General features: G+C 38.6%; 1 protein-coding gene across 1 annotated transcript in view; it reads left to right on the top strand.

Annotated features, from left to right (window-relative positions):
• The window catches only part of CERS6 (ceramide synthase 6), a 294,381-nt gene that overhangs the window by 181,600 nt on the left and 94,182 nt on the right, over positions 1-18,599 (top strand). The window lies entirely within an intron of this gene.

Raw genomic sequence — 18,599 nt, 5'->3', positions numbered from 1 at the left:
CAAAATGGACTTCCTCTGAATAATATTAGAGAAATTGGCATTGTTAGAAAAAGTACTGGTTTGTGGTTCCATTAATTTTAAATCCTTTTTGGCTCCTAAGAAAAAGTATTTTGTTTAGTAATTAATACTTCAGCAGTGAACGGTTATACCTGACTGTTGCTCATTCAAACCTTTAACCTTAAAATAGACTTTAGATATTGGTAGTAGCTTCTTGTGTTATTTTAAGACTTTTTTGGTTATTTGTGCTGCAATATATTTAGGATGTCCTTGCCACTTTCCACATTGTGTTGTCATAGCATTTGTTTCAAGGAAGTGGTGTTCTAGTAGAGTATTTCATCCTTCTAAAATGTATGATATCACGTTAATTACCAAGTTCAAAGAGAAAATGTTTCAGGAATGGTCCTCATACTTGAACATACCCCAGAATCAACCGAAGACTACATCATGGATTTAGCTGAGTGTTCCCCCCAGAGCTTTGGTTCAGTAATTTTGGATGAAGCCTGAAAATTTGCATTTCTACCCTGTACCCAGATGGTGGTGATGATGTTGCTGGTGCAGGAACCTCACCTTGAGAGCTACTGTGTCACAGTATGGTGCCCAGAAAGGCTAAACACTCACTTAATGTGTGTGTTAGTTTTCCATGACTGCTGTAACCACAAACTTAGTGGCTTGTATCAACACAAATTTATTAATTTACACTTGTGGAGGTCAGAAGTGCAAAATCAGTTTCATTGGGCTAAAGTCAAGGTACTGGCAGAGCGGGTTCCATCAAGAGGCTGTAGAGGAGAATTTGTTTCCTTGTGTTTTCAGCTCCCAGGTGCTGGGGCTGCTGTGTTCCTTGGCTGATGGCCTCTTCCTTCATCTTCAAAGCTTGTCATTCCAGTCTCTGATTCTGTCATCATATCACTTACTCCCTTTCTGTAGTCATATCTCCCTCTGTCTCCCTCCTATCAGGACACCTGGATTAGGGCCATCTAGATAAACCAGGATATAACTTCCCCAATCTAAGATCTTTACCTTAATCACATCGACAAGTTGCTTTTGCCACATAAGGTAACTTTCACAAATTTCAGGCATTAGGACTTGGATATTTTTGGAAGTCATTATTTAGCCTACCATTCTGTGAAAATCTGTCTTTCTTGATCTCTCAGACAACATTCACTAGTAGTATATCCAGAGAGAAATACCATTTGCCACATCTGAAGTTGGAGTCACTTTGTGGTTGCCTCTCGTATGAACCTGGAGATGATTAGCAAGTGGTAACACATCTGCTTCTGCAATAAATGTTCATTGAGAACTGGGATAGCACACAATCTGAAGGTTTTCTCTGGAAGGGCCACATATTCCTCATCCTTAAAGAGCTTACAGGTTAATGGAAATCTGACCTGCTCACAAGGACATTTGGCGTCAGCACGTGATAAAATTACTGTAATAGTGGTACAAGCAGACCCCTAAGATTAGAGAAGGAAGAAGGGAGAACTCTGACAAGATGCTCAGGGAGGACTGTATGAGGGATGTGGTTTGGGGAGGAAAGATGAAGGAAGCTTCAGCTGATGGAGATAGTGGGCAAAGGCAGTGAAAGGAAGAGCAGTGTTGGGAAAGAATAGAAAGTGGTAAGGCTGGAACCTGTGTGTGTGTGTGTGTGTGTGTGTGTGTGTGTGTGTACGTACGTACACATGTTTGTGTTCGGGGGCAGGAGAGGAGAGGAGGCAGCAAGCCTGACGATGATGAGAGAGAGATGGAGCAGGTGGATGAAGGCCATGATCCCCAGTTCAGGAACTTGGCTCCTATTTAGTAAGAAAGAATAGAGATGACAGACAATTGACCTAGAGTTGGAGCAGTGTGAGCAATGAATTAGAAGCAGTAAAATCTGGAGGCAAGGGGCCCTGTTTTGGCCACTGCAACAGTCCTGATATCCATCACCGTCGGTGGCCTTGGTCCATACGCTGGTGAAAACTGGTTCTTGCATATCAGTTGTGGATTTTGGTGTCAGGTACGCCCCAAGAAGTTGGCAGGAGGTCAATTTCAGACAGGTAATGCCTGCTGTTGTGAAGGCGTCTCCAGTACTGAAGGGATAATGTTGAATTTTTTTTAAAAGAGAAAGGAGGAGACAGGCAGCATGTTTTTGGTGTATTTAAAAGTTACTTCTAAAAGAGAAAAGAAAAAGTGAAAGTTTAAAAAGATTTCTGCTGTTTTCCAGAAGAATGACTACTTAGTACCTGGAAAAAAATATAGCTGTTCTTGTTGTTATATGCTTTCCACAGGGTTTTTTTCCATTTAAATCGCTAACTTAGCGGGGGGGGGGGGGGGGAAGAATTCAAGGGATATACACATTTCAGTGAAGACAGTGAATACTTTTTTTTTTTGAGAGACAAAAACTCCTTACTTTTTGAAAAATGTAATGCTTAGTATATAATACAAAAAATTTTAAAATATGCTTTGTTTTGCTACTACCAGAACAGATACAAAGAAGAAAAAACATATACTTCGTTGTGTGATATTTAGAGAAGGCAGCTGACTTTTAGGGAATGAGAAACAAGGCTATTTCAGCCATGGCACCCACACACTTCCTCAGCCTGCTGCCATGTGCTGTTCCGTGCTCAGCCCTGTATTGTGGTATTTAATTGATTTTTCTTCCTGCCCTCTGAGGTTTATATTATTATCCCATTTAAAAGATAAAGGAAACCATCTCAAAGAGGTTAAGTAACTTTAAGTGGCAGAGCTGGCATTCAGCCCCAAGTCATGTGATTGTTCTCCCACATTGGTGACTGTTAAATGTCCTCTCTTAGTAAAAATAGTCCATCGCAGTGTTCAGACAGATCTTAAAAAGCAAACCTATTCACTGATATTACATTATGTCGTAATGTGGATATTTTATGGCAAGGAAAGATGGGAGAGAAATGAAAAGATGCAGGAATATTTTTAGTTTTAAAGTTTAATTTCTACTAAAATTATATAAGCATAAGCATATGGTTTCCAGAAATCCTATTTTTATATTTTTCAACAGATAAAAGCTTTTCTCTTACTGTACTAGAAAGTAGAACATTTCACTTTGTAACGGGAAAGATCTGCTTTTCCGCCCTGGTGACAAGTCATTTGTTTTCCAGTGGTAGACAAAAATGATGTCACCTCTTCCTGACCTGGCTAACTCCTGCTGATCACAGAAGTCTTTGTTCAAGCTTCAGTCCTCTTTCCTTTCCCTGCCTCTTCCCATGCCTCAGCTCCCTCTGGGCTACCCATCCTGTCTCCGCCTCCTCCACCCATTACACCCTCTACCCCCTTGGTGGATACTGAAGAGTTCAATTGCCATACTTGTCACATGGTTCCCCATGTGCTATCCCAGCCTCACTGTAAAGTGCCTCCAGGTTAGTTCCTGAAAACAAATACTCAACAAATAGTTGTTGAACAGATCTGCTGTTTGTCCAGGAGGTTGATGGTCATGCTATATGTTAACATAAAGTGTATTAAGAAATGAGACAAATTTCAAAAATAGAGCAGGGAATAAAGAAATGGGAAAGGGAGCATTCTTTAATTTTTTTTAAGGTTTTATTTATTTATTCATGAGAGATACAGGGAGAGAGAGAGAGGCAGAGACACAGGCAGAGGAAGAAGCAGGCTCCATGCAGGGAGCCCAAATTGGGACTCGATCCTGGGACTCCAGGATCACACCCTGGGCTGAAAGCAGCACTAAACTGCTGAGCCCCCGGGGCTGCCCGAATTCTTTAGTTTTTAAAAGAGGAGCTGCAGTTGCACATACTAATGTCTTCTGTGTAGTTGTTTGCTTGTTCTGGAGTTCATTCTGACATTAGGGGAGTAGATGGTAACAGCCAAAGACACAGCTGTCCATTTGGATAGGATATGTCTTGATTTTCCACGTTCTTTCCTGCAAGCGCTGGCATTGGTGTCTCATGAGAGGGAGGGAGAGGGGTACGGGAGTCACAAATGTCAAGGAGTGTCCAGTCGTCCCAGTAGAGAGCCATTGAGAAAAGTGCTCTCCACTCTATTATATCGTCTATTCACCAGCAAATCACTGGCAAAGCCGGTTAGTTTATTTCTATAGTCTTCCCTCCTGCTCTGCACACTGAGAATGGCTCATCAGTTGTTAATTCCTTTGCATTGCCTGGGCTCTACCAACAAATATCAATGCCATCCTTAAATGAAATAGCCTAATTCCCAAAGCACTTAAGTCAACACCAAATTAATTCATAGAGAGATCCTGGGGCAACTTAAAATATCTTCTCCCCCTTTATCTATTTATTCCATTCCTGAGGCAGTAGCCAGTGGCTATTATCTACTTCATCTGACTCCCAGTGATAATTTTGAGTGAGGGTTTGCTGGAAATCCGCTTACTAGATCTGTGCTGAATGTAGCTCTGTGGTACATTAGTGTGGGGACCCTTCAGTTACCACGAAAATTTCTTTTGCAGGAATTCCCTACAATTTTGAATGTGCGTTTTTATATTTCCTGGTACCTTATAAGGTCAACTTTGTAAGAACATCAGCAGTTGTTCATTGCTTCATATCCCACTTTTATCAGTATCATTCTTCTTGAACAATATAGGTAAAAGTAAATATTTCCTTCTGCTTTGGGGATTGTAGAAACCCTGTGGATTGGATAGAGGTGGTGTGGGTGGGGAGTAGTGAGGTATGGCTGGAGGAGCTGGGGTGGTAAGAGAAAGGAAAGTGAGAATATTGGGGAGAAGGACAAGGTGTTCTTTCTGGGAGGCATGTGTGATCTGTGCGGTAGATTTCCTTAAGCTCAAAGGTGCTGAGAATCAGACTCCCTAAAATGACTTACCTTTAGCAATGCTGAGATGGCTAAAAAAGAAGTCGGGCTTGTGATAATTTATAGTAGGACCTGTTGCCACAATGCAGGTTTGTACAATCCCAGCTCCATTCTCAATGAGGATTTCGAGTCTTAATGAAGATAGCACTTTTCTCTTCCTCCTCTTAAGGATTGTCTATGAGGACCATACAATCTGTTTCTCTTCCACAGTAGCCATTCACATGCATGTTAACTATCTCCTCCATCACCTTTGGGACAAGAAGAAATTAGTTCTGTGAATTAGAGGGAAGAAGAAAGAAGGAAGGAACTTGCATAGGGTTTTATAAGTGACTTCAGTGTGATTTCAATCTAATATATCTATGCCCTGATCTTGTTTACGAATAAGTATCTTTTGAAAGAATGGCTAATATCCCAGTTACCAGGCAGTTCATGAAACAAAGCCCTGCTCCTGTAGGGATTGATAATTTCTTAGCTGGTGAAGTATTTTTGTATGGTTTGTTATTGCTTCCAAGTCTCCTTATACATTATCTCATTTATTTTTCTGTAGCTTCACAACAAGCCTCGTATAATTAGACCTTGTGAAAGACCTGTTTAAAAAGTGGCTCTAGGGATCCCTGGGTGGCGCAGCGGTTTGGCGCCTGCCTTTGGCCCAGGGCGCGATCCTGGAGACCCGGGATCGAATCCCACATCGGGCTCCCAGTGCATGGAGCCTGCTTCTCCCTCTGCCTGTGTCTCTGCCTCTCTCTCTCTCTCTCTCTCTGATAAATAAATAAATAATTTTAAAAATCTTAAAAAAATTAAAATAAAAAAGTGGCTCTAAGTGACTGCAATTTGCAGTCACATTTGCTAACATGCAGCGATGATGCTAATGACATAAGAGAACTTGGTTCAAGGAAACCAGTCATTAGGGTCACCAGTTGATCTGTGACCACAAGCTTCATTAATAGGAAAATTGTCACCCTCTGCTGCCAGTCGACCTCTGGATTTTTGCTTCTGTTCAGGTTGACAATCAAAATGTTGCCTCTAAAAACAGAGTACTATCTAATGATTAGGAGCAAATTTATAAATAATGTTAATAAATTTAATTTTAAGAACTGTTAGTTTAGTAACTGATTTATTGCTTGATTATAGGAGTTGGGTCATGTAGCCATTACCTGGGTTTGGGTCCCTTATTTTCAACAGAAACTCAAGCATGTCTAATAAATCACATAACTCATTAATAGTTTTTAGGTCCCAAGTCCTTACCTACTGAATGAACAGGTTGAGATACTAAAAAGGAAAAAATGAGTTGCTAATTGTTTTTTTTTAGTCATCCTTAAATTAGTTGTATTTCAAGTTTAAATAGACCTGAATATTTATTAATAGTTAAAATGATGGCTAAGATTACCAAACAAATAAATAAGTAAAATAACAACAACCCCCCCCCCATTTTTTATTGCATAAGCAAGCAAACTTATCCTAGGGAATCTGGCTCTTCCCTCCTTACCAACCCATTAAGCACACAGGGAGCCTCTTGGGTTTGTCTTAAAGGGATCACACTCTCCCTATTGTTCTGTCTCACAGACACACAGATATACACTCCTTCACATTCATTCAGTTTCATCCCTTAAAAATTAAATGAAAAGTCATGTTGGAAAAATAACTATGATACATTTTTTAATTCTGTGGCCAGGTAACTGTTGTCTTTTTCCACCTGATATTGGCAGTATCCATACACATCTTTGGCCAACAATCATCCTTTATATGTGTTGATTCAGATTCTATATATTCAGATTCTTGGAGAGAATTATATGGACACGAAGTCTTACCTACTTTAAAGGTAGTTGTGCAAAAGCATAATCAGGTTGTTGGAAGTAAGGGAAATATGAAAGAATATTTTTAACAGTATTTTTATTAGAATGAAAGAAAATAATATAAAGGTTTGTGAGTCCCTCAGAAAAATAATGAAGCATACTAAATATTCTGTTTGTAAATGACTCTTTATCCAGTAAAACCCTAAGAGATTTAAACCCTAGGATGCACCCCACAGGGCTCACCACAGCTACCATTTCCAGTGGCTGCCCCACTTTATTGATGGGCTACATTTTCAGCTAGATGGATCTGACACAGATAACGGCCATCTTGACAGCATCAGGGAACTATTCATAAAACAAGGCCATTCGTGTACATGTGGAATTTTTTTTCCTGCAGTACAAAGGAGAGGATTATAGTTCTCCTTTGGAAGAAAGTATTTAAAAACTTTGTCTTAAAATTATGTGGCCTGAAGACCTTTTGTGGTATGCTGCACTAGTTTAATTATCTTAAATATTTGTGAGTTATTGTTTTCAATTACTTCTTACGTCCTTAGGTTTATCAACTACAAATGACTTTTAAAATCCTCCTCACTGTTACTTGGCCTCCCTAGTTTTAGCACCAATCTAGAATATCTCTTCTGTAGACTATTGCAGCAGAGAAGCGGTGTCTTCTGCCAACAAAGCTAACAACTGTGACAGTCAAATTCTGCCAAAACCAATAAGTGAATTGGAACTTACAAATCTCTGCCTTAGCAATATGCCCTGGGACATGCAAAATTTTTCTCTTTAACAAATAGTTAGAATATCATCTGCTTAGAAGTGGTTGTTAGATGGCCTTTTTTGGCACCGTGTTAATGTTGGAAAGAAAGGATACTGGGATGAGATGACTCTCATTATCAGCTGTTCTGTAATGCGTGTCCCTCAATATATCTTCCTAATGAATTTTAGAGTTGGAAACCTTTGGTTTTAAATTATTAAGCACTTAAACGAATAAACCCGGATTCTTTATGCATCTCAGGAATCAAAAGATATCAGAGCCCAGGGAAAGAAATTACAGCATGATATGGTAATGTATAGAATGTTAAAAATGATTTAACTGGATTTTGGTTGTTTTTTTTTTTTTAATTTTTTTTTTTATTTTTACGATAGTCATAGAGAGAGAGAGGCAGAGACACAGGCAGAGGGAGAAGCAGGCTCCATGCACAGGGAGCCTGACGTGGGATTCGATCCCGGGTCTCCAGGATTGCGCCCTGGGCCAAAGGCAGGCGCCAAACCGCTGCGCCACCCAGGGATCCCTAGATTTTGGTTTTTGTTATTGAAATAAAATGTCGCTAAAGTCAGGGTTATGGGTGCAATCTATTGTAATGGTCTGTGAGCTGTACACTTTCAAAATGTATGCCATAACTCACGAGGCAAGACCTATAGAGAGGCATACGGATGAATCATGGTGGCCAAAACCAGCTCTCAGAACACTCGGGCCATCAGTTAGGGGTAGAATTTTGTGTAGAAATATATCATGACATTTCAGTTTTTGTTAACTGAAGTTCAATAATGATCCTAATGCTTAGCTCATGCTTTTATAGAACACATTTACTTTTACAAAGCACAGACCGTATTTTCTTAATGATAATCTCAAGAACTCTGTGGTTGATGAAGTGTCTGAAGGCCAGGGAGGTTGATGTGACCATGGTTCTTTCTTCACACATCCTGGGCACAACTAGGGTTTTAACTGAAGCCTGTTATATCCTATGTTAGGTATTACCTGCTGCCATGCACGCTTAATAATCAGGACAGTGTGCCTTTTGGCCTCTGAGAAGAAAGTACGGTGTTTGCTTGTGGGCTTCTTAGGTTTTAGTCTAATCAAGGTTGATGGACCTTTCCTTCTAAATAGATCCTAGAGTATTAGAAAGGGAGATTCTATCTTGATGGTGGCAGCCACTTACTCCAAAGTGGTCACTGATCCAAAGATAATACTACTCATACTGAATTGACTCGTGTACAGAGTGAGAAGTATGTGAAAGTTTTAAAGGGATAAATGCACACTTAGAAGTTTCCAACCAAGAAGATTCTCAGGCACCTGGGTTTAGCAAGGAGTTTGGGATTCTCTATGGTTTATTCTACCTACATAGGGTATGTTTTCATGATAGACTCTTAACTCCTCTGGCTTTGTAGTTCTCCTTTTGTAGCAGGTGAAAGCCCTGGAGCTATGATTATATATACATTAAAAAAAAAAAGGAACCTGTCTCAGGATGAACATTAAGTCTTCAGAATTGATAAAAGGTAAAATGAAAAGAAAAATCAAAAGCATGCAGAGTCAAAGTTGGGAAAAATAAGACTCAGGAGTCAGAATTCCAAGAACTTCTAGAGGCCCAAGAATTCTTTCTAAGGTGTACAATGCCAGCTATTTCACCTGTTCACCTATTTTACTCTTGCTGACCAGATGACAGTACTTACTTGTATATGCTTGTGTAGTTTATCACAGTTTTATCGCAGCAGTATGAACTTCCTAGAAAAGTCAATGTAATATTTATATTTCATACATTAAGGTAATTGAAGAATTTAGAATTATTCTCATTAAAGAGTTTTCATCACTCCTTGGTTTACACTTGATCCCTTAAGATAACTGAATGTACTTTCTAAGTGGAAATGTCAGGTCATTGGCAGAGGCATGGACTAGTTGGTAATTTCTGTCGAGAAACTATTCTGAACTTCACCATAGTGGGCGAGCTGTGTCATAAACTAGGGTTTATGCTAATGGAGAAGGAAATTTTGGGAATACCCTCTCATTTCATCGATTCAGCAGCTCATGTTGGAGTACCTAAAGAGTATGTATGGTATATCTGATGTGTTCAAACAGAGCCAATTGATAAACATGATATAGAGGACAAAGGGGAAACCAATGAGAAAAGAAGGGAATTGCCCTGTGAATGTTTTCATGAATTGTTAGCAAGACTGCCTGGAGAAAAATGACTAAATAAACAATTTGCTATCTATCTATTATTTAAATTCAATTTGCCAACAAACAGTATAGCACCCAGTGCTCATCCCATCAAGTACCCTCCTTAGTGCCTATCACCCAGTTACCCCAACCCCCCACTCTCCTCCCCTTCTGAAGCCCTTTGTTTCCCAGAGTTAGGAGTCTCTCATGGTTTGTCTTCCTCTCTAATTTTTCCCCACTCAGTTTCCCTCTGAATTTCCCTTATAGTCCCTTTCACGGTTTCTTATATTCTGCATGTAAGTGAAACCATAGGATGATTGTCCTTCTCCAATTGACTTATTTCACTCAGAATAACAATTTGCTTTTAAAGTCATATGACCTCCCTTTTCTGCACCCTTGTTTTGTTTTGTTTTTCTGAGTATTGACCATATACCTAGCTCCCTGGGGACATTTTTGGTTTTCTAACCGAAAACTAAGAACAAATGACTTAACAAAAAAATGTACTCTGTGTGTGTGTGTGTGTGTGTGTGTGTATTATATAAAATATATATGTAATATAACATCAAATATATATGCTTTTCCTAAGAACAAAAGTGTTCTGGAAGATATAATTTGAATATCAATATGTTGGAATTTTGAAGACATTTTGATAGTTCATAAAATGATAGGAGAATTTTTGGTCACTTGAAACAAATTAAGAAAACCCTGGGGAGGGCAGCCCGGGTGGCTCAATGGTTTAGCACCGCCTTCAGCCTAGGGCGTGATCCTGGAAACCTGGGATTGAGTCCCATGTCAGGCATCCTGCGTGGAGCCTGCTTCTCCCTCTGCCTGTGTCTCTGCCTCTCTCTCTGTGTCTCTTATGAATAAATAAATAAAATTTTAAAAGAGAGAGAGAGAAAGAGACAGAGAGAGAGAGAAAACCCTGGGGCTATAATCCCTGCCACTAGGCACCTATTTCTTTCCTAAATCTTTAATTGAAACTTTTTTTTTTTTAATTCTTGAAGGGCCTTGCTTTCAACTGTCCTTAGTAAGGCTCTGATATCCTTGTGTTGGTGGCTGATAATAGGTTTGTATTAATCTTCCTAGGACAATTGGCTTTTTTTTTAAATAAGTAGATGGTGTTATCCTTAAGGAATGGATCCTTAATAATGGGGTTTTCCAACTTGGTCAATGAGCTATGGGAGACACTGTGCATACTGTTGGCTACCATTCTTTTAAAACCAGTTGTGTGGGAGGCAGTGACTCATTGAATGGCTGATGTCTTTGGGAGGACCATCTGTTGGATGAGGTGTTCAAGATTTGGCCAGAAAAAAATCCATGAGGCCATAGCTATTTCCCCTGCTAGGAGTTTCTCATATGCTGCAAAAGCCCATAACATAAATTATCATAATTAAAAGCACTCTTCACTGGTTTTTGTCCTTTTTTTTTTTTTTTTGTTTTAATCTCAGGAAGAATTTCAAAGTGATCGTTACTATTAGAGAACTAACCAAAGAATGTGTATGGAACTTGCCTTTGGCATAGATTGTTTTCTAAAATTTATTTCAATTCCATTAATTAACATAAAGTGTATTATTAGTTTGAGAGGTAGAGTTCAGTGATTCATCAGTTTTATATAACACCCAGTGCTCATTATATCACGTGCCCTCCTTAATGCTCATCACTCAGTGACCTAATCCCCCTTACCCCCTCCCCTCCAGCAACCCTCAGTTTGTTTCCTATGATTAAGAACCTCTTATGGTTTGTCTCCCTCTCTGGTTTCATCTTATTTTATTTTTCTCTCCCTTCCCCTAAGCTCCTCTGTTTTGTTTCTTAAATTCCACATATGAGTGAAATCATATAATTGTCTTTCTCTGATTGACTTATTTTGCTTAGCATAATATATTACAGTTCATCCACATTGTTGCAAATGGCAAGATTTCATTTTTTTGATGGCTGAGTAATAGTCCATTGATAATCTACCACATATAGATTATGTTTTAAAGTAACAGTGCCTTTTTAGTCTCTCAAAATACTATTGTAATCATGTTTATATTTGCTTGAGAAGTAAAAATACTCTGCTTTGAGTTGGAACACAGCAAATATGGGGTGAGAATATGATTTCCCCATCTCTTCTCCTCATTCTAGAGAAACATCAGGATGCCTTCAATTCATTTGGGTCATTAAACTATCGAATTGCTATTTGCCAAATACTCTGCTGGTGCTAGGTATATGGAGATAAATAGGATACCATCTCTGTTCTCAAGGGATTTACTTTAAGTCTGATAAGATAGATCAGCACATCCAGTGTGGCATGTGTTTGTAAGGCAGTTCATTTCTACTCACTTCAAATTATGGACTTTTTCCTTGTAGCATATTGTACATTACATCTAAGTGTTATGTAATCTGCTTGCCTGACAAATTACAAATGTGGATTTCTCAGACCAAGCTATAGGAAGTGCCACTGGACTTTGACCCTGTGTATTCCCTAGATCCCTTCTAGATGTTTTAGCCCCTTTTGAAGAAGTCCCACAGAACTTCTGCAGGGAGGCTGAGTTCAGAGATCTGCTACAGACCAAGCTGCATAACGGAACACAGACCATGTTTTTTGCTCTTATCTAGAATTTACACCATAGCAGGTCATGAGAGGCAGAACCAATAGAAATGTTCTCCTTTTAAAGCAATTTACATTTTTAGGAGCCATTTTTTGATGCCTCTTCATCTTGACATGAGGTTATTAGTTATTGGATATAAGCCCTCCCCTGGTCACCCCATCACTCTGCAATCTAAAAGTAGGGAATAAACATTCTTTTACATGACATTAGTATTTCATTATCTAGAAGAGACCTAAATATTGTAAAGCTCTTCTATAGTAAGCAGCAGAGATTGGAACTTTGAACTGACTGACACAGTATGTGGTATGATACAATGCAACAGTTAGGAGTGGGCTAAGCCATTTGGCTGAACTAGTCTTGGTTCTACCGTTTACTTGGATGTGTGACCAATACAAGTTACTTCTCTGTGCCTCGGTTTGTTTTTCTTATCTGTAAAATTAGATTAGCTAGACCTACCTTAAAAGCCTTATTACAAAAATTAAATGAGCAATGCCTCGTCTATAATTTGTACTCAATAAAAATGAGAAGCAGCCTTATAAAACCTGTCATTGTGAAGGTTATGAGAATAATATCAGGATATTCTATGTCACCCAGTATCTTCTTTGTGAAGGATCCTATGAAAAATTTCTCTCGGTTCTTGTTGAGAATAGGTAAATTCCCTGAGCAAATTAGGCTATTTTTATTTCCTGGACATTATAAACTTTCTATTTTAAGCTTATCACTGAATGCTAATCGTATTTATAGCCTTCCCTTGGTGTGTCGTTATGGTTTTGTCAGCCTTGCCTTTAATTTATCACATTACCTTTGCTTTTCTTTTTATTTAAATCCACATTTAAAAAGTCATTTTAAAATTCAAATTATACATGCACATGGAAATAAGCTCAAATGGTATAGAAGAGCATAAAAATGAAAACTCTCCTTCCTTCTGTCCCATGCCAATTTCTACCCCTAGTTTTTAAAGTACTTCTTGAGCATGTAGAAGACATTTTATGCATGAACAGTATATATGTGCATTATTTTAAATAATGAAATTATGCTAATATATATTGTTCGTCACATTGTTTTAAAATTTCTATTTTAACTAGAGAAATTATCATATGTGTATATAAAAGTTCATTCTAACCCCAACCAACATTTACCATCTCTCTAAGGTATGCAGTGTTAACATTCCTCATGATGTCTTACCTTAATTAAAATACTATTTTTCCATGTTGTTTGTTTGTTTGTTTTTAAATCACCTGTGCTATGAATCTCTTTGCAATCCTGAACTGTGGGGTGGCCATTACAGTGTTCCTGGTGCCTGTGACAATGACTAGCATAGAATGAGCATTCAATAGGCAGTCAACCTAATGAGAGAACATATAGATGAAGAAGTGAATGCTGTTTCCTTTGTATAGAACATTCTATAAAAGAGCCAAAATCGGGGATCCCTGGGTGGCGCTGCGGTTTAGCGCCTGCCTTTGGCCCAGGGTGCGATCCTGGAGACCCGGGATCGAATCCCACGTTGGGCTCCCAGTGCATGGAGCCTGCTTCTCCCTCTGCCTATGTCTCTGCCTCTCTCTCTCTCTCTCTCTCTCTGAGTGACTATCATAAATAAAAAAAAAAAAGAGCCAAAATCAAGCCTGAGTGTGGCATTATGATGCAAAGCCAAGAAGACACATTATTTCCTACTTAATAGAAGAGAAAATTAGATGGAATAAGAATATGGAAATGGCTTATTGGGAGTGAACCTATGCTTTCTCTCTTACCAGTACAACAGCAAGGGCATATGGGTCCTTAAAGACTTTGGAATAGAAATGAAAGTTCCCGTACATGTTTACAAGACTGGCTGGGAGATTCACTCAGCAAAACATTGAACACACATCTGAGCAGCCTCTGTGTATGAGGCACTGAGTTGGGGTCTAGGGACACTACAATCAAGTTAGTGTTTCTGCCCTTAAGGCATCTACAGATAAAAGACTCTAGAACCTAGCTTTACACTCTGCCCTTTCTCCTCTGCCTCAAATAAAGGAGATTTGAAAAAACTCTTTTTATGTTAGTTATCACAGCACCTGATTATGATCTAATGGTGTTTTCTTCTCTCCCCAATTTCTAAAAATCTTTCTCTCTCTTTTTTTTTAAGAGGTTCCTGGTAGTTTTTTCTCTTGTAACTAGCATTGCCTTGTCACAGTGAAGCTTTTCTTTTTCTTTTTTTCTTCTGAGTGATGGGGTTAGTACACAGTCTAAAAATGTTTGTCTAAATGTTTTTAGACTGTGTTCCAACTTCTGTAAGGAATATAAAGCAAACATGGTAAGAAAAAATGTGTTCCTAAAATTTTGACCACTGTCTGTGACTTTTTTGATTTGTTCATGGGAATTGGAAATCTTCGACTAGCACATCTTCTCTGCGAGAAAAGTAATAGCAATGCCGTTGTCTTGGTGTGTCCACTTTCTCCAGATTCCACATTCCACAGTCTGTCACTCTCATGTTGTCTTTTTTCATTATTTTCTTTTTGCTTCAATTCAAAAGGATTCTTTTGAAAGAAAAACCTATCTGTGCCTCTTTTTTTTAAAATAGGTATGTTTGTTGCATTATGGAATGAAAATATTTGACCTAGAGCAATTTCAAAATTGACCACCTCTCTCCCAGAGTACATGCTTTGGATCCCTTGAAATCTGGTGTTTAAACAAAGAGGCATGATAATTAGAAAATATCTCCCAATTTTACTGTAACAGAACAAAGAAGGGTGCATTTTGAGTCTAGACAGTAAATATGCAGGGGATTCCTATGGAGTAGAGGTCGGGGTCATGGTTGTGTACAGCCAGGGTTGTCTGGGTTGCTTCTTAGCATCAGCAGTCCTGGGCTATCTGTGCCATGGGAGGAGGCAGAAAGGAAAAGACAAAGGAAAAGGAGAAACCAAATGAAATTCAAGTACAGTCGTATCATAACACTATGCTAGAAAAATGCTAAATTTGCTGTTATTGATGTCCTTAATTACATTTTTAAGTGAAATAAAGATTAAGAAATCATTTCAATTAAGCATATAAGATTACCTGCTAGACTATCAGCTGGAGAATTATGATGTCTATTAATTATAAGTAAGTTCCCAAGTACCAAATGTACCATTGGTAGACAGGTTCTAATTTACAGGTTGTAGGCGATTAATAGAAAGGAGCACAGTGGTCCACATTTTTCATCTCTAACTGACAAACCTTTCTCTCAGTTTAAGGATTTGGGAAGATACTTTACATTTCTTATCTTCTGCTTGTATTCCCTCCAGTTATTCATTAGTAGTTCGGAGGGTTATTGTTTCCTGAGACCAAATTTAATCCTGACATTTTCACTCCTCAGATTGAGAATTAGATTTTGTCTTTCTTGCATTTAGGGCAGGCAATGTAAAGTTATCAGGGGTATTTAGCTAAGAATCACTGGCACCTTTGAAAACCAGAATCCCCGAGGAGAGCCAAATACACAGCGTAACAAGATACAGAGGAATCAATACCGCAGGCTTCCCACAGGGATGCAGTATGAACGTCTGCACAGAAAGCTACGTGCAGCTGGACTTGATGGGGAAAAAAAATGTTACACTGGCAGTGTGCTTAGGCTCCTTTTTTTCTGTCTTTTTGTATTATATTGCTTAGGATCAAAGGATAGTTTTTAGATTATTTTTATCACAATATTTATGCAGATAGATTGGTTTACAGATATATTGCTGTTTCTTTCAAATAAAAGTATTTGGCCCTCTAGTAAAATAGCTGGCGTAAGCATCAGGACAGCCTGTTAACAATAAGTGAGGGCTCAATAATAATTATTTGCAGCTGAGATCCTTGAGTCCTGGTGTACCATTCAATGGTATCTCTATTTTTAAATTATCTATAGTTTTTCTTATTTCTATTACCCTGGCTTTTGTTTTTATTTTTGCTAATGAGAATATGCTTTTTTCTTACCAACTTAAAAAAAGACATTCTGGAGCCACCGCATTTCCCCTACTTCTTTATGTTTTATATTCTATTAAATGATTTCTGGATTTTACACAGTCATTTTTTCTGGTTAGCACAAATTGTACTATTAAGTAATAGTAAATAAAACAGTGGGAGGAAGGGGTGTTGTAACAGGAGGAACAGAGCTGGTGAAAGGCTGGCTACAAGGCATTGACTGAAGGGAGCAGCTGAAGTAGCCAAAATCCTGAAAAGAAAGGTAGGCTCCCTTGAACAGGGAACATGGTTTATTAAAGTCTTTGGAGCCTCCTGCCAAACATGTTGACACATAGTAGATACTTGATAACTTCTGAAATAGGCCATGTGTAGTGACTGGTCAGACATAGCCAAGAATAACAAAATAAGGTTGAGGACTTAAAAAATAATCCTGATGATAAATGAAAGCCTGAAATTGGATGAGAATGATACATATTGTTAGTATTTTAGTTTCTTGGTAAAGATAGGGCTGGCTTCAGTTCAAATCTTTAGGAAGTTGGTATAATTTCACATTTATTTAGCACTGTGTGGTTTTCTTTGAAAACTTGATGCTTTGGGGGCTACTTATATGTATCAGTGCTGCCATTTCACCATTTAAATACTTGCAGAATATCTTTTCCCCAAAGTTAGATGTGATTGTACTTTTTAAAATGCATTGTTAGTTTGGTTGGTGATTCATAGCTTTTGGACTTTTGAAATTCTATATAAGGATTATAATTTTAAAATACTGCAAAACATCATGGGAAAATAAGGCAGTCTAGAGTTCAGACTGGTATTGGAATGCAGAATTTTTAAAACAATTATTTTAAATTCAACTTAGTTTCTATAGAGAGATTTTAGAATATGTACAGTTAATTTACAGTGACTTCTTTATTCTCATGCATATACATATATTGCAGAGTTCATATTGTACATTCATTGCCTTTTCACTTCTTACATGGCAAGCATTTCCCCCATGGCTTTAAATAACATTTGAAAATATTATTTCAACAATTGGATAATGAACCATTATGTGGATTCACCAGAAGCTACTTAAGTATTCTTGTAGTGGTATATAGAATGCAAACTTAAAAAAAAATCTCTCAATCTTTCTTCAGTCTTAAAATTTATCGAAATCTTTTTGTGTTTAATAGAGTTTGGGTCAGTTTATTTAAAAACTCACACACAAAGAAGGGTGCTGTTTTGTAACAAGCTACTACCACCAAATTTCCTTCTCTCTTAGCAACCACACACATCTGCGGAAAAAAAGGATCTTTCTCCCTTCACGTGGGAGCTGTGGGTGCTCCTGCTCCCCTTTTGCCAGCTGGAGAAGTAGGATGGTCTTTGTGCTTCATTCCTCTGAAAAGCAGCTGCTACCTCTCAGAGCCCATTCCCCCCCTGCCTCTTAGCTGGACACAATTCTGCCAATGAAACAACACCTGCCTCTCTTGCAGCTGGGAGCCAGGACAGCAGTTTGGTTAATAACATACGGAAGAATTGCTTTGGAAAGTGCCTGTTGGGGAATCTCATCAAAGAAAAACACGAGGCCTTCCTTATCTCTTCCTGCTGCCTACCTTGTGGATGTGATGGCTCTGGCAGCTTTGTTGGATCTCAGGGTCTAGATCCACATTCTACAGGGGTCAGAGCAGTGAGCCAGGAGGCAGGCAAGTCCCTCAAGACTCTGGGAAAACATGATATGAGTCCCGACTCGCTTACTTTCAGACATTTTATGTAACAAATGAATGCCTCGACCTTTTCTTAAGTCCCTGTTGCTTTGAATTGTTCTCTCCTAGGCAACTAAACCTAATGTACAGTTGCCACTATCTTTTCTAAGATCTGTCCATGTGATTTTGTAAGGGATTTCTTGGCAGAGGTGAGTAGAATGGCTAATGAAAAGATGGTTTTACTAGTAAACAACCACAAATTCTGTGAGTGCTCATATCTCCTGAAGTTTATGAATCTCTTACTCAGAGTATGATCATTGCTTTTACTCCAGCAATTGGAAAAAAAAAATCAGGACTGAAAATATGATGGGTATGATAAAGGTTATTTAAAAATTTCCTGCCATTTACCTAAGTTCTTGCTTAGCAATATTTGTAGTAAGAGGTCACCTTTACTGACTAAGCACTTTCTACGTGCTTGGCACCATTAAGCACTTCACATTGGGAGGTCTCACGGAACCCACAGATGGTAGGGCCTCTTATATCCCCTTTAGCAAACGAGGAAATGACTCCCCAGCCCTTACCCTGGTAACCCAGATTCCCCTTACCTGCTCTTCTTTTTCTAACACTTACTGACTTCTCATGTTATATAATTCACTTTCTCTGTTGGTTTATTTTTTGTTGTCTGTCTCTGCACAGTAGAATAGAAGCTCGACAAGACCAAGTATCTTTGTGTGTTTATTGCTGTCTGCCCCACACCCACAGCAGGGACTGCCATGCAGTAGTCACTCAACAAATTCTCACAGAAATTTGAGAAGTTATGTCCCTTGCTCAAAGAGTTTACTCTGAAATATGCTATCCTGTCTTCCAAGCTGCTTGCTTTTTCTAACATTTGACA

This window comes from Nyctereutes procyonoides, unplaced genomic scaffold (assembly GCF_905146905.1).
Source record: "Nyctereutes procyonoides isolate TBG_1078 unplaced genomic scaffold, NYPRO_anot_genome, whole genome shotgun sequence".
NCBI lineage: Eukaryota > Metazoa > Chordata > Mammalia > Carnivora > Canidae > Nyctereutes > Nyctereutes procyonoides.
Note: the sequence above shows the minus strand (reverse complement) of the source record. Positions and strands in the feature narration are given on the sequence as shown.